This window comes from Manis pentadactyla, chromosome 16 (genome assembly GCF_030020395.1).
Source record: "Manis pentadactyla isolate mManPen7 chromosome 16, mManPen7.hap1, whole genome shotgun sequence".
Classification (NCBI taxonomy): Eukaryota; Metazoa; Chordata; class Mammalia; order Pholidota; family Manidae; genus Manis; species Manis pentadactyla.
In genome coordinates, this window is record NC_080034.1 from 59,588,077 (window position 1) to 59,615,128 (window position 27,052).

The window sequence follows — 27,052 nt, forward strand, 5'->3', positions numbered from 1 at the left end:
AATATTAACTATTTCTTCAAGAGAGGATGTAAACCAATATTACAGATATTACGAGATATCACAGATTTCAATCAAGAATCTGTGTGCCTATGTATATATGGAAAGTGCATCATCATTTGCTTGAACTAGTGGAAAAACAATATACTTTCAAAAATCTCTCCCCCTCTTTTTCTGCAGGTGAAGAAAGCTAAGTGTTGCAAAGTCACTTATCAAAATATTGCGATTAGAAAATTTAAACACTATAAAACAATTTTCTATGCAGAAATGAATGATCAACTTTTTAGAATAATCTAGAACTACCTTAATTCCTGTTTGACATTTCTATTTTATGTTCATTCTTTTTATATACAAGCCTTACAGCTGCCTGGAACTGCCCAAGAAAGGAGCTGAGAGTTGGGAGAGAGTCCATGGAAGCCTGGACTATGTTTCTCTTATGCAATCTTTCATTCCCCATCATTCCGTTGCATCTTTCTACAGCTTGTTTACTTGAATGCATCCTTCATTTGGTTGAGGCCTTTTTGAATGTGTTCCTTTCTCTATCCCATTTGCCTGGTACAATGTCTGGTTACAGTAGCTGTTCCCTTACGTAGTGGACTGAACAAAAGGTAGGAAGGACAGGCAGAAGGAGGGATGGAAGGAAGGAAGAACCAGTCTGGTGGACATCTTACCTTCTTACAACTAGCTCATTAAAAGTAACTGTTATTTTTATCACACAAAGAGTAAGAGACCGATTGAAGAAAATACCATCTTCACCAGCTATCAAACTCAATCTTCCAACTCCAGGGTTATCATTTGGTTTAGAATTTGGGAACTCCTGGGCAGTAGACATAATGATATTTAAATGAAAGATTTAAAACTGCATCCTAGAGCATTTCAGTCAGTACTGTTTCATTCACAATCCTGGAAGGCAGGGAATGATACCACTTGACAATATAATTTACAATAGGTTATCAGTTATAGAGTATATTTTATGCTAGTTATTTACATACACATCCTTTTATATACACACAAACTTGTATGTAATATATACAAGTTACCTTTTTAGAAATGTTTTAGCAGATGAAAAAAGATTATTTTTAAAGCTGTAATTAAAGTGAATGGATATTCAAATAGCAATTTTGAAATAAGACATTATTTAATGTCATTGTAAAATGACAAGGGACTGATCTTGAACCAATAGGCGTTTGACATCTATTAGTAGGGGCATCTATAAACTGAGAAGTGTTCATTTTTTGCTTTTGTTATCACGATGAGAAAACTGACCTAGAAGGACATGAGCCATCAACTATCCTAGACGAAGACTGGCTGGAAACACACTTCACTTGGGAAAGTGCAGCAAGCCCACGTGTGCAACACAAGGCCCACGTTTTAAAGGAAATATCTTGAGCTTTCTCCTTTTCCGCTCTTCTCCTCCTTTCAACACCACTTCGGAAAAAGATAAATTTTCAATGCATGTGCTCTGATAGATCAGAATGTTTAAAAGAAGTAAAATCCTGCACTTGAAAGCCTATTTCCCAAAAAATGAAGATGTTGTCATTGAAGTGGACCAACACAGACATCAAAGTGTGAAGTGTAAAATAGAAATACATGTACAACAGAAATGAGAATTCTGGATGTCTTACCAATTCACAGTTCTTACCTCAAAGTTGAAGCTTGAACATACATTCTTGGTTATATGTATTACTGACATAGAATCTATTCTACAATTGATAAGCTGGCATAAGCTATACTGTGAAATGACTATTTTCCATATAAGAGTAGGAAAATGGAAAAAGTAACTAATTATTTACCTAATGCAAATGGTGCTCTCTCCTTCACTTGCCATTTGCATGTGGGTTATTCTTGAGGAAAACATTTTGGTAATCATGTTCCATTCTCCATTTTCTCTAATCTTACAGAAAATGCAAGTTAGGGATCTTCCAGAAGGATTTCTTATTCCATTCTCTTGTACCATTTAACTGCCATCAAGTTACTTTTTTATAAATGTTTTAGCAGATGAAAAAAGATTATTTTTTAAACTATAATTAAAATTAAGTATGTCACTTACATTTGTCTTCTTTGCTGTGATAATACCACTGAAAGCTATTACAATATGACAAAGTTATACTTTTGCATTGCTCAGTTTTTGCTTTTTAAAATCTCTTTTCCTGAACCATAAAGGGGAAAATTATCCATTGAGTTGTCAGTACTTTTTTTTCTTGTGAGTTTAATAAAAATATTTGACCTGGTCAGTAGGGCACAGGTGAGAGCAGTGAATAAAAGAAGTTTACATTTTATCTTAAACCAAGAAAATACAGTATTTAGAGGTATTTGTATTGCACATAGCCATCGTGAATTCCCGATATTAAAAATTAATTCATAAAACAGGTAAAACAGAATTCTTATTTCTACTGCCTCAAAAAAAAAGGTGGAGGTTTTTCCACTTTACAAAATAGTCAACAGTTCTTTTCTATCTCCATTTCCCCTAATAAATGTGACGTTTGATTTGATTTGTAAAACTCCCATGTATCAACAATGCCACATTGGCCCGCACATACACTCTACAGGCATGGCAGACCTGAAGCTCAGTTGGGCTGTTTTTCAGGAATAACTGTGTCATAGGAACTCATAAAGCAACTTTAAAATACCATCTTTGCACTTTGTATTTTCAATAATTTTTTTAAAAGCAGCAATCAAATCATTTTCTTAGCACCTTTCCACTGATCAGGCATTCTAGCCTCCAATCTGTTCAGTAACTCTCTGTGGAATTATTTTTCTCCCCATTTTCTGGATAAGGATCTCAGGCCTCTGCTCTAGGTGACCTAAGGGTGGAGACTTGGACCTGATTGCTGGACTGCCGGCCCAGGGCACTCTCCAGTCTACCAACATTGTCTCATGTCACATAACACTTGGGAGTTTAAAAAAATCCCAGAAATTATATCAGAGGTAAGTCAAGAAATGGTTATAACTGTCTCTTCAGAATTGTTAAATGTGGTTATTTGTCATCACCCTTGTACTTATGGACCAAGTTTATCCCACTTCTGAAGTCAAACCAATAGATATTGGCATTTATGAAGTTCTCTACTCCGGACACAGTATGTTTTGACCTTGTACTCTTCCTGAGTCATCTTATGGAAGCATCTGATGACCTGCCTGGTTGGGAAAAACATATCTTTCCAATGCTTTAACTCAAATGAATGACATTAATAAGACAATAAACACATAAATAAGTAGATGATTGATTGATAGATAAAATCAGCATTTAACTTCCAAAAAAAGATGAATGTATCCATCAAAACATGAAGACTATAAAGAAATTACAGATTTAAAAAGGTGACACCAAATGCCTATTCAGAGCAATTAACTCATATTAGTAAACAGGTTAGATTTTCTTCCCACTTACAACCACTTGCAAAATATTTCTAGGGAATCACATTTATTTTTAGCATAAACTTCTTCAGACTATATTGTAAGCACAAACTAGATCAGTGTCTCTCACCTGGGGCAACTTTGCTCTGCAGAGGGCATTTTGCATTGTCCAGAGACATTTTTGATTGTCACCACTGCGTGATGGGGTGCTGCTGGCATCTAGTGGGTAGAGGCCAGGGACGCTGCTACGATGCCCAGAAAAATCCCCATGACAGAGAATCTTCTGGCCTGAAGTGTCAACAAGGCTGAGGCTGAGAGATTCTGCTTTAGAGAACACATTTGGAATGTCATACAAAAGGCAGTACGAGAAAACACTCAGCAACTGTGTGATAGCAGACACTAATGTTGGTGGGAATGAAATGGAGGCAAATGGAAAGGCCCAGGACACAATTAAACTCTGTGTCATAACAGTTTGATGCCAGTTTCCTATGAAGCTCAGGTCACGAAGCACTGTTTTTGCTGGGCAGTGTGGCCAAATTGCCTTCCTGAGCTCCCGCTGTTTCTCCAAAATGAGCATTGGATACATTTCTGACAAACGGAAGCTCACAGAGACTATACCCCAGCTCAGGAGGTGCTCTGCCAGTGAAGCCTCCCCCTCGGAATGTTCTCCCATGCACAGTGATGTCTGAGGTCGAAGCAGGACTCTTCCAGGTCTTCCTGACTTGCTCCTGTCTGTCTCCTTCTCACAGAGCTTTCCTGGTTGTCCTTCTTACCTCCTCCATGGAGGCAACTGCCTTCATTTTCCTCTGACCTCACCTAAGCACAGAAGGAAAGCATTTGCACTCTACATTCCTTGTGATTTGCTCTTCCCATGCCATTCGCCAAGTACCCCTTTTTCTTGTGCTCATGTATTTAAGAGGGAGCAGAATGATTATGACATGTGTCCCCATTATTCTAAGACTCCTGCTCTTCTACCCCTCTGCAATCATCCTCTGTGTGTGGTAACTCACAGATGGTTGCCCTAGCACACTTTTTTCCCCTTCTGAGTAATCTTAGCTTGATTTAATCATTTCACACTGTTATACAAGCAAGCCAGTTTGGTTCTGTTTTCTTTGAACTGGATGCTCTGACCCAATAAACACTTGCCGAGCTCTATTTAACTGCCTTTAAAGTCATAATATGGGCTCTGAAGCTCCAAAGGTTACCTAGAAGAGTTCAAGTGTGTAATTCTTCAGGAAGTGTACAATTTCTTTGGTTTCAAGTTTAGAAAAACAGCGATTTGTCATGTTTCATATTACTAAACTGATAGACCTAACTCATGTGGTTTGTGTCTAAGCTACACTGTAAAAAGGAAGTAAAATGTCAAGCTGTTTATTTCTGCATGATTTTCTTATCTCAAAAGAGCACTGAGTTTGCTTAGTCAGATCTGTGTTCAATAACATCAGCAGAATTCCTTTGCCGGTCGCTACTCTCTTTCCAAAAATGACAAATTCTGGGAAGGGAAGAGTTAAACGTTTTGACAGTTACGTCAAAACAAAATAAAAGGTAACAGTGAAGAACAGCAGCTCTCTATACCTGTGATGAGATAAAGAATCTATTCTCCTGATCACATCTCACATGCCACCTTCTTCTAAACGCTGTTTCATTAAAGATGAAAGGCAAAGATAGGAAGCTCCAGAGAAGACACCTAGAAAAAAATTCTTCCTTCCTGATCAGAAGCTTTCACTCAGTGACAAGAAGAAACCCTGTCTGCTGATGTCAGCAAAGCAATTTTGAGCTCTGTATACTCTCTCCATCGTGAGATATCTGATTCAAGTCCTTTGAATAAAAGTAAACAGAACAGCCAAAGGTTTTTATTTTACTTTAGAGACCTTCAGCTTCTTTCAAAGTCAGAAAGTTGTACTTCTTAGAGCTTTGGAAATTGATGTGTCTTTCTTAAAATTAGCTATCAGAATGAAGCAGTGCAAATCACTGATGTTTATTACGTGCCCAGAAAGGCCACATTGCTGACACCATACTCTGGGCAGTCACCCTTTTACGCACACAAATGACATAAAACAGACCGTGCTCATTCTGTACACAAATTGAATTCTGAGTGAAGTTAGTTTGGGGAAAACTTCTCATAAATATATTTATTATTTATATAGCTTATATAAAGTGATTTCCTCAGCTTAAAACTTCTTGGACACATGTTTAAAACATTCACTGGGCAATTAATCATCAACTCCTTGAGGACATTTTGGCAATTGCTACCTTGGACTTTTATTTAATTTTTCTTTGCTTTTTTTTGAAGTTTTGAGTTTTTGTAGCTTGACTGTTGAATAAATTGTGATCTCTTCATTCATTTCATACACTTTTTTTTTGTCCCGTCCAGCGGGACCTAGTTATTTGTGGGGACGAGGGGGATCCGACCTGAAAGAAAATGGGGGCGAGAGAAGAGCGAAGGCAAGACAGTATTCTGATCAAGCCCTCAAATTTTATTGTAAGACGGGGGTAGATATACACTAGTGTTCAGGGGCGGAGTGTACCATAGGATACTTGTAAGCAGGGGATTGGCTGCAGGCGCAGCGAGTTACATTCTGATTGGTATATGATAATGGGGAAGGAGGGGGAGAAGAGTATCTCTTGGCGCGCGCGGGTTTCCTTGTTGGCGCGCGCGGGCTCGCAGCTAATCTTCAGGAAGTGAAGCAGGAACCTCATGAACTGTGGCCATCTTGTTGTCTTTGTGTGGCTCCCAACATCTCCTCCCTTTCTATTTATTTCAGAAAGGTGGGCCTTAATCGAGTGAGGGAATAGAGGCCTGGCTCCTCCAGCAGGGTAACATTTTGCAAATGCTCTCGGTATCTTTTAGGGAGGAGAGGCAGAGCTGAAAGCCAAATTGATCTTAATATATCAAGGCTTTATGTACATATGGATACCAACCTCTATGCAAGCCAGGCGTATTCTCAGGGAGGACCAGAGAGGTTCTAGGAAGAACCCTCCCTTGCGGTACTTTGTCTCGCACTCATCTCGATGCCCATACCCTCATAGTTAGGGGTATGTCTGGTTCTGGCTGACCAGCATATGGGCCACATTAAGTACGGTGCCAGAATCGATGGTACCATGGTTGAGGCGCCTGTAAAGTTGAGAACTGGAGACCGGGAGCATTGGTTGGTTCGGTGTAAGACTCTTCATCACAGGCTGTAAGTCTGTGATAATGAACAGCAACCGCTGGCTTGACGAGCTGGTCAACTTGCTCTCGAATAAAAACTGTCAGTTTTCTTGAGGCCCAAGGGCCAAGAGACACTAAAAGGAAGAATCCTGCCAAGGGTCCAAGGATGGTGGGGATCAGAGTAGTTAACCAAGGGGTGGCAGAGGTCCAGTTTTTATACCAGGCCTCATCCTTTTCTCTTTGTTTTTGCCTGGCTTCTAGGTTTTTCTTAACTTTATCAATGCTATCTTGCACTAACCCTGTTTTGTCTTTATAGAAGCAACATTCTTCTTTAAGAGCAGCGCAGAGGCCTCCTTCTTTCAGGAAAAGGAGGTCTAACCCTCGGCGATTTTGGAGCACTACCTCAGAGAGAGAGACAACAGATTCTTTCAGGCTGTCTAAACCTTCTTGCAGATTTTGTATGTCTTTATCAATAGCCTGACTAAGAGCATAATATTGTTGTTTAGAAGTAATTATGGAGGCAATGCCTGTTCCAGCCCCAGCTGCTCCTAATCCTAATATTACAGATAAGGTAATGGCGGTTACTGGCTCACGCTTAGTGCGAGTAGAGCCCGAGTAATATGGAAGGAGGTCTTCGGTGGGATGTATGGAAATCTTGGGCATGAGCATGACTAAAACACAATATTCATTGTTAGATATTAGCAAGCGCGGGTTAACAGAGGGCGTTATGCCAAAGGAGCAAGCAAAATAAGTACCGTTGGGCGCGACAAGGAATTCATAGGACAGCGGGGGTGAGAAGGAGCTGTTACAAATGGGTATTAGCTGAGGGGGTAGACGCAAGATGGGGCTATGTATACAGAGGCCTATTCCCGAAAGCTGCGTCAATGTGAGACCCGGAGAGGTCTCTGAAAAACGGGAGGGGTCTGACCAGCGAGTCTTGCTGGAGTCATTGGTAAGTATGAGGTCTGCTGAGGTGTTTACTAAAACTGCTATCCCTTCGTAAAACGGGGGAACGGGGGAGAAACATAACCAGCACTCGCTATATCCAGTGGAGTTAAGGGATTCTGCAGTCACATTAGCTAGGCCTTTAAGGATTTCGCCTGTAGAGGGTAAAACTGGGGGGAGCAAGGCCTGGAAAACAGTACTAGTAGACAGGGGAGAAGGGTTAGAAGGTCTTGGGTCTCTTGCCTTAGGGGCAATAGGGCCAAGGACAACGTGCTTGTTGGCGTTTGGAATGGATCGAATTAATTTGATTTTAAAAGTGAGCCCAGGGTCCTTTCCTGAAACATAAAGCCTTAGCCCCCATTCATGTCCCCTGAGCCATCCATCAATAGGGGCCCTTTTTCCCTTGTCAGTAAAGGCAATGGAGAGCGGTGTACATCGCCCCCTTGTGGATTGGGTGCTTTGACATTCTGGGGTAACAGTTGAGTTAGGCTTGGGATTCCAAGCCCTACTTACAGTTATATAATCCCAGGTGGAGCTAGGCTTCCAACTAGCATCTCCTGTAGTCTCACACCCCCAGGAGTCACAGAAATAGGAGTCTCTATATCCACATTTATAGTTAAGGGCTCGATCTCTATGAGCTCCCGGGCAAACATAAAATTCTGTTTCTCTGAGGTAGGTTCTCCTAGGGGTGTTGTTACACCCAGGAGAGGTGGTAGATTGTCCCTCAGGGTAGGTCTCAGGGGAGGTGGAAAAAGGAAAGTAAATGTCTGGGGTCCCCCAGGCCGCAGAAGCTCCAGCGGCCAAGTCACAGAGGTCAGGGGCAAGAACAGGCCATGGGGGGGAACTTGCTAAGGTAGAAGAACTGAAAACGACGTCTCCTGCTTCACTGGTGACTGTCCAGGTGAAATTGAAAATCTGATGGGTCCAAACGGGGCGAAAGGTCATGACGAGGGTCAATAGTGTACATATCTTCATTTTTGCCTCCTGAAAATAAACAGAAAGGGAAGGCTTCTCAGGGGTTAATATGCCCTGGACTGGAATTATTATTGTTTTTGCCTCTATCTGTGTCTAGAAGTTTAATGAGCCTATCTGGGAGCCATCGGGCATTTTGTGCCTTAGCATCATATATACAAGCATGTCCTTTCCCCCATATGAGCACAGGGTCAGGCCCGTGCCATGTGTTGGTCATCGGATCTCTCCACATAGCCTGTGCATAATTATCTGCCGTGGAGGGATGCCAAAGGCGATCAGCAGCGGTTTTACCCGCGGAGTCATAAGTAAGGAAATTAAGAACAAACAGTGCATGATTTAGGAGTGTCTTTGCATTACCTGTTTTCGGATAGAGTACTTCTCCCCCCGACTGAAGTTTGAATAACATGTTTTTAAGGGTTAAGTGGGCTCTTTCAACAATGCCTTGGCCTTGGGGATTATAGGGAATTCCTGTTATGTGCTTAATACCTAACTGCGCACAGAACTGTTTAAAGCTAGAGCTGGCGTATCCAGGCCCATTGTCAGTTTTTAAGATTTTAGGTGGTGGTAGATATGCCAGGCATGAGAGAACATGGGTAATAACATTTTTAGTTGCCTCTCCCGTTTGCAAGGATGCACATAGGAAACCACTACATGTGTCAATAGACACATGGATATATTTTAATTTACCAAAAGAAGGGTAATGAGTGACATCCATTTGCCATATCTCTCCTGGAACTAACCCCCGGGGGTTGATTCCGTTATGAGGCTCTGGGAGGAGAGTTAGACATCCTTGACATTGCCGAACTATTTGGCGGGCTTGTTCTCGGGTGATTGAAAATTTGAGTCTAAGAGTGTGAGCATTGAGATGATGTAGTTCATGAGCCCGTTGGGCTGCAGCCAAGGGTGAGTCTGACGTGACAGAGGCTACTAATTGAGTCGCCAGATCAACTCTGTCATTGCCTTTGGCAAGCGGCCCTGGAAGGCCAGTGTGAGCGCGTATGTGCCCGATGAAAAAAGGGGCATCGCGGTTTAGAATTAATTTTTGCAATTTTGCGAATAGGGGGGAAGCATTTGTAGAGGGACGTATGTAAGGCACTGTCTCTAATAGGGGAACAGAGGTTGCTACATAGGCACTGTCAGTGTAAAGGTTAAAGGGGGCATCTATTAAAAGCTCAAAAACTTTGATTATTGCAGTTAGTTCAACAAGTTGTGCAGAAGAGAGGTCTGTCTGTATTCGAGTAACTTGCCCATTAATACTGAAAGCGGCTATACCTGAGGAGGACCCATCAGAGAACACCATTACGGCCCCAGCAATTGGCGTGGTTTTAGTCCTCTTGGGAAAGACAACCGGGGTCTTTTGAAGGAACTGGACTAATCTGTCTGCAGGGTAATGATTGTCTATTGTCCCCTGGAAGGAGGTGCAGCTAATTGCCCAATCATCATCATGTTGAATAAGCCATTGTAATTGAGATGTATTGTATGGGAGGGTTATAACTTCAGGGTCTCTCCCAAACAACTTGAGAGCTGCCTCTCGGCCTAAACGTAAGAGGGCAGCAACTAATTGAGGATAGGTAGCTAAGACTCTAGGGGGGGAGGCTGGCAAATGAACCCAAAATAGTGGATGGTTTTGCCAAAGGACTCCTGTAGGGGAGAAGGGGGTAGGGAAAATGAGCAGCCACAAACTTAGATGTGGAGAGAAGTAGCTAATGGTCTGTTCAGAAATAGCCCGCTCTACAATGGTTAATGCCCTTTGTGCTTCTGATGAAAGCGAGCGGGGGGAGGAAGGATCAGGGTCTCCACGTAGGACATCAAACAAGGGCTTTAACTCTCCGGTGGTCAGCTTTAAATAAGGCCTGAGCCAGTTGATGTCTCCTAGCAGACGCTGAAAATCATTAAGAGTGTTTAAGGAGCTTCTCTTTAACTGAATTTTTTGAGTGAGGATTTTATTAGAAAATAATTCAAAGCCTAAAAAAAGTTGGGGGGGGTGGACCTGGACTTTTTCTGGGGAAATTTGTAGTCCTCGATCTCGGAGGGCAGTGACTAGCTGTTGACTGGCCGCATAGAGCTGTTGCTGGTCAGGACCGGCAAGAAGAATATCATCCATATAATGGATAATATACAAAGTGGGGAAGAGCAACCTAAAGGGGTCTATAGTCTGGGCTACAAACTTTTGGCAAAGAGTGGGGCTGTTGGCCATTCCTTGTGGGAGAACTCTCCACTGAAACCGGGGAGAAGGCCCTACACAATTGGTAATGGGTATACTAAAGGCAAAACGTTTGCAATCATCAGGATGCAAAGGTATGGAGAAAAAACAATCTTTTAGATCAATTACTAATTTGACATACCCTTTAGGGATGGCTATTGGAGAGGGAATTCCCGGTTGTAATGCGCCCATAGAGACCATAGTCTTATTAACCGCCCTGAGGTCTTGTAGGAGCCTCCACTTGCCTGATTTCTTTTGGATTACAAAGATTGGGGTGTTCCAAGGGGATGTAGAAGGTTCAATATGTCCAGCAGCCAGCTGTTCCTGCACTAACTCTATGGCTGCATTTAATTTTGTAGTGGTAAGGGGCCATTGATCGATCCAGACAGGAACATTACTTTTCCAAGTAATCTTGTCTGCCTGGAGTGCAGGAGGAGCAACGGCCCTTACGAAAAATGTTTTTCAAACCCTAAACCCGAGCGGTCTATCTTAGGCGTGGCCAGTATCGGGTTGGGATCTCCCTGTTTTAGTTTGCCCAACCCCTGACCAGGGAGGTAACCCTGTGAAAGCATCTGCTGTGTTACAACTTCATTAGGGCTACACATGATGACCTTCATTTGAGAAAGGATATCTCTTCCCCAAAGATTTACCGGCAACCCAGGAACTACGAAGGGTTGAATGAATCCGGTATTTCCTTCTTCATCTTCCCAGTTTAATAACTGTGAGCTCTGTAAGGTGTTTCTTGACTGCCCAATTCCTTGTAGATGGGTCAAAGAAGCGTGTAAGGGCCAGCTGGAGGGCCATGAAGCCTGAGATATGACCGTAGAGTCGGCCCCCGAATCTAAAATTCCTTCAAATACTTTTCCTTGGATCTTAAGTTTAAGAGTGGGGCGTTCTTTAGTAATAGCTTGGATCCAATATAAGTCTGAAGAACCTGGGGTAGAGGAGCCTCGCTGCTTATGAATAGCAGGGTGAGATGTACTTAAAGGGAGGGGGAGCGCCTGCGCAAGGCGCTGACCTTTCATAATGCTGACAGGGCACTGGGGGGCACTAGCAAGAATTTTTATTTCTCCAGTATAGTCATTGTCAACTAAGGAAGGGTGGACAATAAGGCCGTTTATTGTGGTGGAAGCTCGCCCTAAAATTAGAAAATAAGTATCTTTGGGAGGTGGGCCATAAATTCCTGTGGAAATAATTGTAATTCCCTCTTCAGGCGTTAATATTGTTGAGGAGGAGGCACAGAGGTCAAGTCCTGCACTCCCGGGTGTGGCCCGATAGAGGGCGGGAGCGCTACAGCTAGGCTGTTCCCCGAGGCCGGCTGAAATGGAATTGGCTGGGGGGCCCGGGGCTGGCCCCTCAGCCCGTTTCCCTGAAAAGGGGGGGTGAAAGGATTTGTGGTACTGTAAAAAGGATTTGTTGGATTGTTACGGCACTCTTTGGCCCAGTGCCGCCCCTTATGGCAGCGAGGGCAAATACCGGGGACTGACCCAACTCTAGGAGGAGGAGCTGTGGTAGGGCATTGGCGAGCGAAATGGCCTGGCTGTCCACATTTAAAGCAGTTACGCATAGGCGGTGCGCCCCTGGGGAAGGAAGGAGGATAAGAAGCCGGGGGAGTTTGAACAGCGGCACCTACAGCTAAAAGGGCTTGGACTTTGGATGTAAAAGGATCGACATCTCTACACATTCTCAGCATTTCATCAAGAGTTTTGTCTCGAGTCTTACCGCGGAGGACGGCTCGACATGCCGAATTGGCGTTTTCATAGGCTAGCTGTTTTACAATCTTATCATTGGCAGCCGCGGAACCAAGGGTCCTTTCGGCGGCCTCTAACAGTCTGCTAACAAATTCGCTATAGTCTTCTTGCGAGCTTTGAGTGATCTTAGTTAGAGGAGTGTTAGCAGTCCCGGAAGCAGGGAGTGATATCCAAGCGCCCAAAGCGGCATCTTTCACTTGAGATAAAAGACCAAGGGGAAGGCGCTGCTGCCTGGTTTCAGAGATATATCTGCCCTGTCCTGTAAGCTTATCAAAAGTCCAGGACGCTGTTGGGGAATGAGGGTCTTTTACATTGGCAGCAGCGATGGTCTGACAGCGGTCAGCAAAATCTGCCTTCCAAGTTAAAAACTGACCACGGGTAAGCACAGCCTGGACTATACGCAGCCATTCACCTGGGAGTAAATGTCCTCCTCGAGACAGCGAATCAAGAACAGAAAGGGTAAAAGGGGCATTGGGGCCATAAGCTTTAACGGCCGCGTTCAGCTCTTTTAAGCTTTTGAAATGGATTTTGTGAAATTCTCTAGGGCCATCAGCAGGCTCGGCCGGCTCTGGCTCAGCCTGCTCCTCCCCCTCACTTTCTATTTCCTGAGCAGCAGGGGCGTCTTCGCCGTCGCTTTCAAGATCGCCCTCTTCCGGACTATGTGTTGTGGAGGTGGGGCCAGAGCGGGCAGAGGCCCGGGTAAGAACAGGAAAGAGCAGTTTTTTAGGTTGTTTTTTAGGTTTTGTGGCTGTAAGCGGTTTCTTAGAGAGGCCCCTTTGCGAATATAATGCGGGACGAACTGGTTGGGAGACAACTAATTTTTGGAGATGGCAAGTTATTCTTTGTTCTACTATCTGTGCTATTAGGTCTTCAGTGCTGGTAGGGGGGCTAACAGGACCGGGAGCCGGAGGGGGTAGCGGAGGGGCCGACGGGGGCAAAAAGGCCGGGGCGCAAACATTGGGAGGCTGAATAGAGGGAGTGTAAGAGGCTCTTTTCAAAACTGGGGGTGTGTAAGAAGGGGGGTTAAGCGACGGGGCGGCAAGGGGCCAATCTGGGTTGTGATACTTGGCCGCTTCGTCTTCTAGTTCAGCCGCGTCTCCCGGATCTAAAGGCTCGCCATTTTGGCTCTTAGTCACGACTGGAAAAACTTTTTGTGTATCGACAAAGTCCGAATCTCGAGGGAGAGGCGGATAAATGCAACATTTGGGAGGGGTATCATGGAGGGCACCGAGCAAAGATGGTGTCGGGCTAGGGGAGGGGGATTTAGCTGATTTTGGGGCAGGGGGATCACTCGAAAGAGACGATTTTGAGGCCGCCCGAGATAGGGGGCGGAGGCAATATTCTGCCACTGACAAGAGTTGACGTTTATCAGGGTCAGTATTTTCAACAATATCTCTGATAAGACCCCAATAGGAAAATACTGAAACAGGAACAGAGTCAGGGCCGTTTTTGATAAGATAATCATTTAAATCTCTACCTACTTTCTGCCATTTTTTAGGATGAATTTCGGGGCCATTAATGATAAACCACGGACAGACTTCATCAACAAAAATAAAAAACTTTACCAAGTCTTTCTTTTTAACTCGAACTCCTCTCTCCCTAAGTGAACTTTTTAGGTCTCTTATGAAGACCGCTTCTTTACTTAATTTAGTTCCCATTTTCTTGTAAGGCGGCCGGTACTCACCAGGGACGACGACCTCCGTGAGCGGCGAAAGGCGTCTCCTATTGTTTCATCAAGAAGGGGTCTGGCCAGACGATATCTTACTCGGGGGTCCGCCTGCGAAGGATCCGCGCCTCGAGCCCCACGTTGGGCGCCACTTGTCCCGTCCAGCGGGACCTAGTTATTTGTGGGGACGAGGGGGATCCGACCTGAAAGAAAATGGGGGCGAGAGAAGAGCGAAGGCAAGACAGTATTCTGATCAAGCCCTCAAATTTTATTGTAAGACGGGGGTAGATATACACTAGTGTTCAGGGGCGGAGTGTACCATAGGATACTTGTAAGCAGGGGATTGGCTGCAGGCGCAGCGAGTTACATTCTGATTGGTATATGATAATGGGGAAGGAGGGGGAGAAGAGTATCTCTTGGCGCGCGCGGGTTTCCTTGTTGGCGCGCGCGGGCTCGCAGCTAATCTTCAGGAAGTGAAGCAGGAACCTCATGAACTGTGGCCATCTTGTTGTCTTTGTGTGGCTCCCAACATTTTTTTTTTGCAACCAATGGAATATAAGCTCCATGAGGAAGGGAGCTGTTTTGGTCTCTCTTGCTGGTGCCTAGAAGAGTGCCTGGTAGTTGGCAGACACGTCAGAGTCAAGAAATATCTGTTGAATAACTTTGAAATCTCCCCACTGTGCCTAAATTTGAACCTAACCCATGAGAAAGTCCATGGGATCAGTAAGTCATTATTGATTTGAGCCTAACCCATGGGAAAGTTCACGGGATCAGTAAGTCATTATTGACTCAATATGTTGACTTGGCTACAAAATAGAGTATTATGCATATTATTTATTGAGCATTAATGTGTACAGGCATGTTCTCATTTAATCCTTAAAGCAAACCTGCAGGACAGAGTTTATTCCCAATACTCTTTTATAAGTGAGGAAACTGATGGAGAACATAGTAGATAAGGTATCACAACTCAAGTGCAGAGGCTGGTTTCAAGCGCAGGTTTGTCTGATTCCAAAGCTGGGATAGCCTGTTAGGAGACTGTAAGTTCACATTTTAAATAATGCTACAGTGGTGTGCGCTGCTATGTCTTTATATAACTTAAGCTTTTATTAAAATATTTAATAGTCATAGTACTTTGCATTGTCAAGACATTTTAGAAATCAAAGCTAATTAGATTCCTGCATTATCTCTATGATATTCTGATTTTCATTTGGTGGGTAAATGAAGCTAAAACAGAAAGAGAGCAAACAGGTTCCTCAAAGGCAATAGAGCAAAGTAATTTTGAAATGACTGTTCCCTCCCCTATTCTCACAATGGCCGAGGCATGTCTCAAAACACATTAGAATTATTGCAGTTTACATTGTCCCTAGCTCGTAGTAAAGCCAGTGATCCTAAGTTCAATGAAATACCAACAATAAAAAAGTAGTAATGATTGTCATGTCTGAATGCTGGCAATGTGTCAAGGAAACTTCTACATTTTTGCACACCGGATTTTATTTAACCCCTGTACTAAATGAGGCAGACATTTTTTGTTGTTGTCGTAAATGAAGATCTGACTTAGACAAGTTGAGGTAACAGAAATAGTTTTTGATGGAGAAGGATTCAAATTCACATTTATCTCAGTTTATTATGGGTGTGCTTACCTACCCTGCTACACCTTATCCCTGAGGCACCCACTCTGCAGCACAAATTGCAAGCCGTGAGACGACTGCTCAGATGTAGAAGGGAGCAGGCGTGGACGAACAAGACACTGTTAATCCGAGTGTTTATTAAGACATATGCAAGCACACAATCCTCTAAGAAAGAATGCTGCTGATCAGTTAGTAGAAGTACAGTTCCAGGCCATATGCTTGACAAGATTTCAGGAACAGGAGGGGTCTCTGTGACCTGGAATAATCGAAGACATCGTAAGCAAAGTGGCCTTTTGGTTCAGCCAGGCTCTGAAGTTACTCCGTCTCTCCTGTCTTCCAGCTGGGCTCCCGTAAGGGATACGAGAGTGAATGAAGCAGGTGGGCCCATAATGGTAGGATCTGGATTCAGTCAGTGGAGAGGGGAGGGAACCCCAGACACTGGGATAGGAAACCTCATCGCGGAGTTAGGAAAGGCATGCCATATTCTGGGACTGCGAGGAGTCAGGCAATCTGCAGAGCTCATACCAGGAAGGAAGAGAAAATCAGATTGGATAGACAAGACATGGTTAGATCACCTTCTTGAAAATTAGGCAGAGGGATTTGATAGGATTGGCAACTGCTAGCTCTTAAAATGAGTTTTTTTAGGAAGAATTTCCTGGTGATACTAAAAGTCAGAAACACCAGGAGCAGAGCATAGTCAGTTAACAGTTTTGAAGTCTATCCTAAAGTGAGGTGGTGAATTATGGACCGTGGGGACTGAAAGGAAGGAGTAAATGCCAGAGATGTTAAATAGGAAAAAATAAGGTGTCAAGTTATGTTTATTGCCAAAGGGACAATCTACCTAGATATCTGAAATAATGAAGCAGTGTCTAATTTATTCCAGAAATAAGGACAGACCAGCAACGTTTCTAAGCCAACAGGCTGACCTGTAAACATGCTAGAGAGCAGAGTAACCAGCCCATGTGGGGAAGAGCACAGACCTTGGCCCAGCAGTAACAGAGTCTAAGTAACCAAGCCAGGAATATAGACTGTTGGCAATGGTGACCTTATTTCAAGTACTGCGCAGGGGATTTTGTCTTCTGATTTTTAATACATTTGCACAAAGACCTGCACAAAGGTGGAAAACGAAATCACATTAAGTGTTTGTTCATGGTCTTTATTATTATTATTGTCATATAGTATTTTAATTTGGTTTGTTCTAGAAATTATATGATAACATGGAAAGTGTATCTTTGGCATCCTAGTAAACTTTAGACAAATCGTTTTATTTGTTTTCTACTTCTGTAAAAATATGCTGTTACTTCAAAAATATTAGCCCACATCACATATTTATATGTAATCACATGATTTCAAAGAAGCAACCCAAGTTCCGATGAAACTGTAAGTCAGATTATTTATGGTTATTGAAACAATTTAATTATATTTCAAAATCAAAAGAGAATTTTAAAAGAAGGATGCGTATAAATTTGTTGCACATGTAAGATTATTTACTATATATAGTTTAAAACAAGCTGGTGACTTGAAAAAATTCATTGTATTCTCAAAAATCAACAAAAAGGATTGAAGAGTTAAACATAGACCTGAAACCATAAAATTCTTAGAAGAAAACACAAGGAAAATGCTTCATGACATTGATCTTGGCAATGATTTCTGAGGTTCAACACTGTAGGGACCAAGGATAGGCTGTCCCAAAATATGCAGATTATTTTAGTGTTGAGAATAATCAAGGCCCCTAAGATTCAGAAAGAAACTTTGACCTCCCACCTCCAATTTGCATAAAAAGAATTTAGATAGAGGACCTGCTCCAGGAAGAGAGCTTATCATCTTAGATAGCTGTATTATAATGTAAACTAGGGGTGCTGGACAGGGAGGGGTGTGGCTCAGTCTGTTAAAATTCTTTGGGCCCCCTCATTGTTTCTGTGTGGCCCAGTGGATATTTAATTATCAAACATTTATTCTTTTCATATTCCTATGAGTTGCTTCCCTTTTCCTCTGAAGTCTCAGGCCCCCTACCCACTTCTTGGTTCAGGATAACATCTTATTTTCCCTGACTATCTTTGGAACCCATGTCTATGGCTTCCACAGACTTATGTAATTAAACTGTTTTTTTTTCCTCCTGTTAATCTGTCTCATGTCAATTTGATTCTTAGACCAGCTAGATGAACCTGGAAGGGTAGATGTTTCCCTCCCCAACAATACCAAAAGCACCGGCAATAAAAGTAAATATAAAGAAGTGAGACTATATCAAGCTAAATGCCTTCTGCATGGCAAAGAAAAAAATCTACAGAGTGAATAGAAGAAAACATTTGCAAACCATCTATCTGTAAAGGGGTTAATATCCAAAATATATAAACTCCTATAACTCAATAGAAAAAAAAGCAAATACTTGATCGAAAAATGATCAAAGGACTAAGCCTTTATCCAAAAGAAGATATTCAAATGGCCAATAGGTGTATGAAAAGATACTCAAAATCATGAGTCATCAGGGTTAGTGCAAATGAAAACCACAATGAGATATCTCTTCACTCCTGTTCGGTTGGTCATTAGAAAAACAAACAAGAACAAAAATGAGCATTGGTGGATTGTAGAGAAAATGGAACTTGCACGCTGTTGGTGGGAATGTCAGGTGGTGCAGTTGCTATGGAAAGCAGTATGAAGGTTACTCAAAAAATTAAAAATAGGACTACCACATGTTTCAGCAACCCAGCTTCTGGGTTTTTATCCAAAAGAATTGAAATAAAGATCTCCAACAGATATTTGTACTCTTATGTTCACTGCAGCATCATTCACAATAGCCGAGAGAAGAAGCGATTCAAATGCTTACCAGTGAATGAATGGGTAAAGAGAATGTGGTGTATATATACAATGGAGTGTCAGTTAGCCTTAAAAAAGAAGGAAATCCTGCAGAATGTGCGAACATGGATAAAGCTTGATGACATTATGCTGAATGAGCAAATACTACATTATTTCACTTTTTGAGGTATCTAAAATAGTTAAACTCACAGAAGCAGAAAGCAGAAGGACTGCCAGGAACTGGAGTGGGAGTGCGGAGTTGCTGCTCAATAGGCACAAAGTTTCAGATAAGCAAGACGGAAAAGTTGTAGAGATCTTCCGTGCAACAGTGTGCCTACAGTTCACAATGTTGTACCGTACACTTAAACATTTGTTAAGAGTGTAGATTTCCTATGTGTTCTTACCACAGCAATAACAATACTAAATGAAATGCATGCCAGAGTGTTTTGTTTCAGAATGGCATTTGATTCTTTTTTATAATCTCCTCAAACAGTGTTTAAAGCCATCAAAGGCATTTATCATAAGCTTAAAAGAATAAAAGCAGTTACTGGTCAGGTTTTCATCACTGTTATTATGTATTAATGAATTCTATTACCAATGGTACCTAAGTGTGCAGTGCTCTCACTACAATTGGCTGTTAAATGAATCTTGTCAAGCTTAATACTGTTGATGGGCAACAGCTGGACTGGCCAATACATACTGGCTGGTTGTCAATAGCATTAATTGCACTGTGAAGCTACACAATCATGTGACATTATCAAGTGTGGGGGCAGGAAACCGCTGTTTGAATCCAGTTTCAAACCTTTACTGCATTGTTACTCAAGCAAATGTTTAGAATTCAATTTACACAGACAATAATATCAGTACCAATTAGTAAATTAACAGTATGTATTTTACATAAAATAATTATTTCTGCATTTTATCAGTGTGGCAACTAAAGACCAGAATGATTGAGAAGTCCGACTGAGGCAGAATTAATACTACAACTAGTACTTGAGCATGAGTGTCATTGGTTATGAAGACAAATCTATCCAATTATTCTTCCTAAAAATAAAATAAGAGCAGTAATGATAGTCAACATTTCAATTCAACATTTTAAAAGAAAAGTTGTATTTAGTGTCTGGTTAAGTGTTTACAGACTACTGCACTAAGACCAGATATTTTATTTGAGATTATATCACTTAAAGACCATTTTGTTTCTTTTTGGAAATCTTTATCTTAAACAGGTGAAAATGTTTAAGTTGTAGCTTAAAATGATAATCAATTATTTATTGAGTCGTGTATCATTACCGCAAATCAAATGTACTTTTTAAACATCGTCGGCTTCTTGAAACATATGGAGTGAAGGAAGTTTCAGAAAAAAATTAGGAGTAAAGAAAAGTAGTGCTCCCTAAGGCAGTGGAAATCTAAATAGTAGGATCACTTAATGGACACTTGGAGAAATCTCACTGATGGACTTAGATTATTGCCCTGTGTCATTTTTGAATTATTTAAGAAATATATTTATGAATACTAAATGCATATAATGCAGCAGCAATGTTCTAAATTTATGACAAGTACTTTTTTATGTCTACGTTATTATCTAAAATTGAGAATTTCGTTAGATTTCAAAGTTGAGAATAAGCTTGTTTACACATACTCACTATGATATTTATCTTCTATTACTATCTTTTATTTTGCTTATTAAATTCCTGTAGTTTACAGTATCATGAGGCATATGTTTTACACAATGATTTGCATATACAATAGACAATATTTTAATTTCTAAAGGCCTCATCTGAATTTAGGAAGAAAGTCACTGCCTCCCTCAGTGTTGGTGTTCATTATCAAACCATGTTATCAAGAAATTCTGTACTCAGAAAGTAAACCTACTGTTCAAGAGTTCAACAAATATTCTCAAACTACATAATGGAAACAGGCTGGTTTTAACACAAGTCCACATCAATCTAAATTGTTTTAAATGCAGTAAATATTCGTCTGATACTTTCACCATAGAATAAACAATATCTTACCACTCTCATACACTTCTGAGGTTTCCAGAATACCATAAGGATTTATTTACTTCCTGTAAAACAACAGGGGTCCTTAATCCTGTCAACAGATTACGGAGCTGTTTTCTTCTCGAGTGTGTTAGAAGGGCCCCTGGTCGGGTTGCCGGCGTTGTTTGTGAAATGCTGCCATCTATGGGAGAGCCGTGGGCATTGCAGACAGGGCCCTGGGCAGGAAAACCACACTGCGGGCTGATGCTCTGCAATGTGGCTAGTTCAGCAAATGAAGCAGTTCTTTGTCAATAAACAGGAATAAAAATTGACAGCACTGGCTAGAAAATAAACTTCAGAAACTCCATGCTGGGACTGCTCACAGCCACAGATATTCCTTGGGGAAAAAATATGAGTTGCAAGGCAGTTACTCAACTGTAGCTTTGATCCAAATCAGTTTCTCTATTTTTTCCCCCCCACACACCAAACACACACACACACCTACACCTTCATTTAAAATGCTGCAATGTTATTAAATATAATATAAACTCATGCTCAATGTTGAAAGAATATCACTTACCACACACTTGCAAACAGATATCTTAAGTTAATTATTTTAAAAAGCTGCCCACTCTAAATAATAACCTAGTCGAATTTGGCACCTGTCCCTGACCTTCATGTATGTAACTGAGGTATATGAGACAAGGAGACACATTTGCTTTCAAAACACTGCAAAGAAATGCTGATTTCACACCCAGGCATTTCAACCACTGTGTCACTTCATGCCCACTTGACCCCTAGAAGGCAGATACTATTGTCAATGTCCCTATTTCCCAAAAGGGTAAATAAAAGTTTAGGAATATAGGTCACTTTGCTTAGGTTTTACAGATACATAAGCCATAGGCTCAGGATTTGAACACAGTCTGTTTGACTTGTGCAAGTATCCACTGTCCTAGGCCTTCCTTGTGGGCAAGGAATGATGACTTAAGCCTTCTTAATTTTCTGTTTTCATTTTGCAGCTCTGTAGCCTTGGGCAAATCATTTAACTTTCTTTGGTCTCAGCCTTTTCATGCTTATGACAAAAACATTACACTACATATTTCTATGTTCTTTTCCAACAAAATTAAAAATTATATGTGGCTAGAACTATTAAGATTCTTTAATTCAGCCCCTTCACTTTAACATAGAGGAGCTAAGCTTCTGAGAAAAATGATCATCAAACACCTAGGAGGCACTGTCCTTGGAAGAATTACTTCCCATGTATCCATAACTACCTTTAAGGACCTCAATTTCAGTTTATTCCAGGCCCTCTGGCTCTCACCTGGCCAGCTGAGTGAAGAAATAGAGAACAAAGAAGGAGCCTTGAATGCCTTCAAAAGGCAAAATAGTAATCCCGTGTAGACTAGGACGGAACCAGGAAGCGTCAGTGACAAGGCTCGGCATCCAGTAGGCTGAACCTCAAATGGGAGAACAAGCTTGCCAGTGGGATAAACGAGCAGGCACTCCACCAAACTACTGTCTTGATAGTGAGAAGATCATTACTTTCCACAGTGATTTATACCTCTTTGGGTGCCCACAACATGGCTCAGTATGATGGTTTTATCACTAGTAGTGCTCAGAAATTATTTGTCAAGCGAATGACAAATAATAAAGACACCCTTCCAATTCTTTGTAGGAGTGGAAAGCTGCAAAGAGCATTGTTTCAAACTCAATGAAGAGAGAAGCCTACGTTATTTACAGTATCACAACTTCCCTTGAATTCATTAGAGAGCTGATTCTTCAGAGCAATAACGTAAACCAAATCCAAAGAATAATAAGTCCATTTTAGGAGAGACAAGACACACAAACTGTCTCACCTGAGCTGGAACATGAGAAGAAGAGGTGACCATCATAGAAGTGGTTATAGAAGAAATAAGCAAAAAATGTAATGACTTCTTAAAGTTCAAAAATGGACTACTGTGTTAGTTTGGGATAGTTGAGGACCCCAGGCAGAAGGAAGTTTGCGCCTACTTGCAAGATTTTTTTCAATGGGCCTCCAACAAAGCAAATACCTTAAGCCTCTGATGAAGGGGTAGAAGAAAGTACAGTCAGACTCTGGGGAGTGGAAGGGAGCTCTCAGGACACAAACAAGGGTCCATTGCTATTAGGAAAATTATTGGCTCCTATACTCTTGGGAAGGAGAGACACAAAACAATCTTAGACCCAGAATCCTATACTGATACCACTAGGAGAGGGGCAGGAAATTCCACACAAGATTGTCAAAAACTGTGAAGTATCTGAGATGTTACCCTACTTAAAAGCTAACAAATTATCTTAACACAATTTCATGAATGCTGGCAGAGTAACACAAGCTTCCTAGACTAAAGGAAAGGACAGTTTAATAGTTATAGCAATAGCAGTAGTCAGATTATCATCATTTTCTTTCACCAGGTCCCTGAGCCCTAATGCCCATAGGGTGACATGATGAAGGTTAGATGATCTTGTACATGCAAATTGTCTTACAGAAAAGGAACTCTGATTTAGGATGCTTCATTCTTTTATGACAGACAGAAAACAAGCCCGACTTTTCCTCCAGAAGGAGATTTTATCTATATTGTAATGAGCAGCAGACATCTGCCATTTGCTCCAGAGAAAAATAGTTGTTTTTTTTTTTTTTACAAAGTTATTCCCTATAAAAAAATAGAAAGATAGTCCAGGGAGAGGAGGAAAGGGGCATCGGTTTGTCTTCTGGTATAATCTGATGGAGAATTATTTCTTAAAAAAATATCAGCCACAGATATAAGACAGTTTGCTGCCATGGGAAGAAGGAACAGAAATATTAAAATATTCTCACCTGGAAGCCAAATAGGTCCTGCCTGAGATTGAGTCTGGACCGGAATATAAAAGAGCGCTTTCAGCTGTACCATGAGCCATGCACTGAGTACCCAGCACAGCACTGAAATACTGGGAGAGTGACGAGAACATAGAGAGAGACTCCTCTCCATGGTACAGGGTATAGAGAGATGAACAAAAGCTGATAAAGGAAAATGGACACCAAGAAAAACTTTGGAGACTACAGACTTTTAGCAGCTGGAGAAATTTGAAGCCTCAAGTGCATGAAAAATAACCATAACCACAAAACTCAACCCCACACACTACATTCCTGACAAAAGAAGTGAAACCATTACTAGGTTTGAATACTATTTTCCTTTACTTATAGTGTCCTATATGGGATATCTAACATTCAATAAAAAATTATGATACACACACAGATTCGAAAAAACCACCCATTTTCAAGAGATAAAGCAATCAACATGATAAAAGGCAGAGATGACTCAGATATTAGAACTAACTGGAAGAGGCTTTAATGCAGTTATCAATAAATATTAAAGGATCTAGTAGAAAAGGTGGAAAGCATCAATGAATGAATGGGAAATTTCAGCAGCCAGAAATATTAGCATTGAGACTCTATAAATTAAAAATAAAATAAAAGCCACATCAGAGATTAAAAAAATAAATCCTTAGCAGACTCATGAACAGAACAGACATAGATAAGGAAGGACTCAGTGAATTTTAAATCAGGTCAACAGAAATTATTCAAATTAAAGCACAAAGAGTCTAAAAAACTATAAAAATAAATGAATAACAGAGATCCAAGATCTGCAACACAATATCGAGTGTTATAACATGAAATTGGAATTCCACAGGAAGAGAGTTAATAAGGCTGAAAAAATTATTTAAGGAAGTAATAGTTGAGAATTTTATAAAAATAATAAAAATCATCAAATCACACATCAAAGAAAATTTAAACACAATAAAAACAAAACAAGAACATATCTGGAGAGATCATAGTCAAACTGAAATACAAAGATGAAGAGAAAATCTTATAGTCGGTAAGAGGAAAAAAATATTACATACAGGAAAATAAAGATAAGAATTACAGAAGACATTTCTTTAGAAGCAGTACAAACCAGGAAGATAATGGAGTGACAATTTAAAAGACTAGAGAAAATAAATGTGTTGACTTTTTGGGAGGGGCAGAAGATGGCGGCGTGAGTAGAGCAGCGGAAATCTCCTCCCAAAACAACATATATCTATGAAAATATAACAAAGACAACCCTTCCTAGAATAAAGACCAGAGGACACAGGACAATATCCAGACCACATCCGCACCTGAGAGAACCCAGCGCCTCGCGAAGGGGGTAAGATACAAGCCCCGGCCCGGCGGGAGCCGAGCGCCCCTCCCCCCAGCTCCCGGCGGGAGAAGAGCAGGCAGAGCGGGAGGGAGACGGAGCCCAGGACTGCCGAGCACCCAGCCCCAGCCATCCGGGCCAGAGTGCAGGGCGCTCGATACTAGGAAAACAGGGCAGCAAGAACAGTGAGCAGGCACTGGAGGCTGGGCGACTGAGGGCATAAGAAAAGCGCGCGACCTTTTTTTTTTTTTTTTTTTTTTTTGCTTTTTTGCTGTTTTGTTTTGGCGAGCGCTTTTTGGGAGTTTTAAAGGGATAGGGACCCCAATACTAGGAAAACAGGGCAGAAAGACAGGTGAGCAGAGGCCTGAGGCTGGCACCGGAGAATAAAGAAAAACGAACGACCACCTTTTTTTTTTAATTAAAAAAAAATTTTTTTTTTCTTTTTTTTTGGTGGGCGTTGTTTTGTTTTGGCGGGTGCTTTTTGGAAGTCTTAAAGGGGCAGGGCGGGACACTTAATCCAGAGGTAGGGAATCCGGGATCTCTGGGCACCCTAACCCCTGGGCTTCAGGGAGCAGGGAGGCCCCTTACGGAGATAAATAGCCTCCCAGCCGCTCCTGCTCCAACGCGACTCCACCACTTTGGAGCAGCTGCCCGAGCCAGGCCACGCCCACAGCAACAGCGGAGATTAACTCCATAGCAGCCAGGCAGGAAGCAGAAGCCCTGTCTGCGCACAGCTGCGCAGCACAAGCCACTAGAGGTCGCTGTTCTCCCAGGAGAGGAGGGCCACAAACCAACAAGAAGGGAAGTTCTTCCAGCCGTCACTCGTCCCAGCTCTGCAGACTATTCCTATCACCATGAAAAGGCAAAGCTACAGGCTGACAAAGATCACAGAGACAACACCAGAGAAGGAGACAGACCTAACCAGTCTCCCTGAAAAAGAATTCAAAATAAGAATCATAAACATGCTGACAGAGATGCAGAGAAATACGCAAGAGAAATGGGATGAAGTCCGGAAGGAGATCACAGATGCCAGAAAGGAGATCGCAGAAATGAAACAAACTCTGGAAGGGTTTATAAGCAGAATGGATAGAATGCAAGAGGCCATTGATGGAATTGAAATCAGAGAACAGGAACGCATAGAAGCTGACATAGAGAGAGACAAAAGGATCTCCAGGAATGAAACAATATTAAGAGAACTGTGTGACCAAACCAAAAGGAACAATATCCGTATTATAGGGGTCCCAGAAGAAGAAGAGAGAGGAAAAGAGATGGAAAGTATCTTAGAAGAAATAATTGCTGAAAACTTCCCCACACTGGGGGAGGAAGTAATCGAACAGACCACGGAAATACACAGAACCCCCAACAGAAAGGATCCAAGAAGGGCAATACCAAGACACATAATAATTAAAATGGCAAAGATCAAGGACAAGGAAAGAGTGTTAAAGGCAGCTAGAGAGAAAAAGGTCACCTATAAAGGGAAACCCATCAGGCTAACGTCAGATTTCTCAACAGAAACCCTACAGGCCAGAAGAGAATGGCATGATATATTTAATACAATGAAACAGAAGGGCCTTGAACCAAGGATACTGTATCCAGCACGACTATCATTCAAATATGACGGTGGGATTAAACAATTCCCAGACAAACAAAAGCTGAGGGAATTTGCTTTCCACAAACCACCTCTACAGAACATCTTACAGGGACTGCTCTAGATGGGAGCACTCCTAGAAAGAGCACAGCACAAAACACCCAACATATGAAGAATCGAGGAGGAGGAACAAGAAGGGAGAGAAGAAAAGAATCTCCAGATAGTGTATATAACAGCTCAATAAGCGAGCTAAGTTAGGCAGTAAGATACTAAAGAGGCTAACCTTGAACCTTTGGTAACCACGAATTTAAAGCCTGCAATGGCAATAAGTACATATCTTTCAATAGTCAACCTAAATGTTAATGGGTTGAATGCACCAATCAAAAGACACAGAGTAACAGAATGGATAAAAAAGCAAGACCCATCTATATGCTGCTTACAAGAAACTCACCTCAAACCCAAAGACATGTACAGACTAAAAGTCAAGGGATGGAAAAACATATTTCAAGCAAACAACAGTGAGAAGAAAGCAGGGGTCGCAGTACTAATATAAGACAAAATAGACTTCAAAACAAAGAAAGTAACAAGAGATAAAGAAGGACACTACATAATGATAAAGGGCTCAGTCAAACAAGAGGATATAACCATTCTAAATATATATGCACCCAACACAGGAGCACCAGCATATGTGAAACAAATACTAACAGAACTAAAGGGGGATATAGACTGCAATGCATTCATTCTAGGAGACTTCAACACACCACTCACCCCAAAGGATAGATCCACTGGGCAGAAAATAAGTAAGGACACGGAAGCACTGAACAACACAGTAGAGCAGATGGACCTAATAGACATC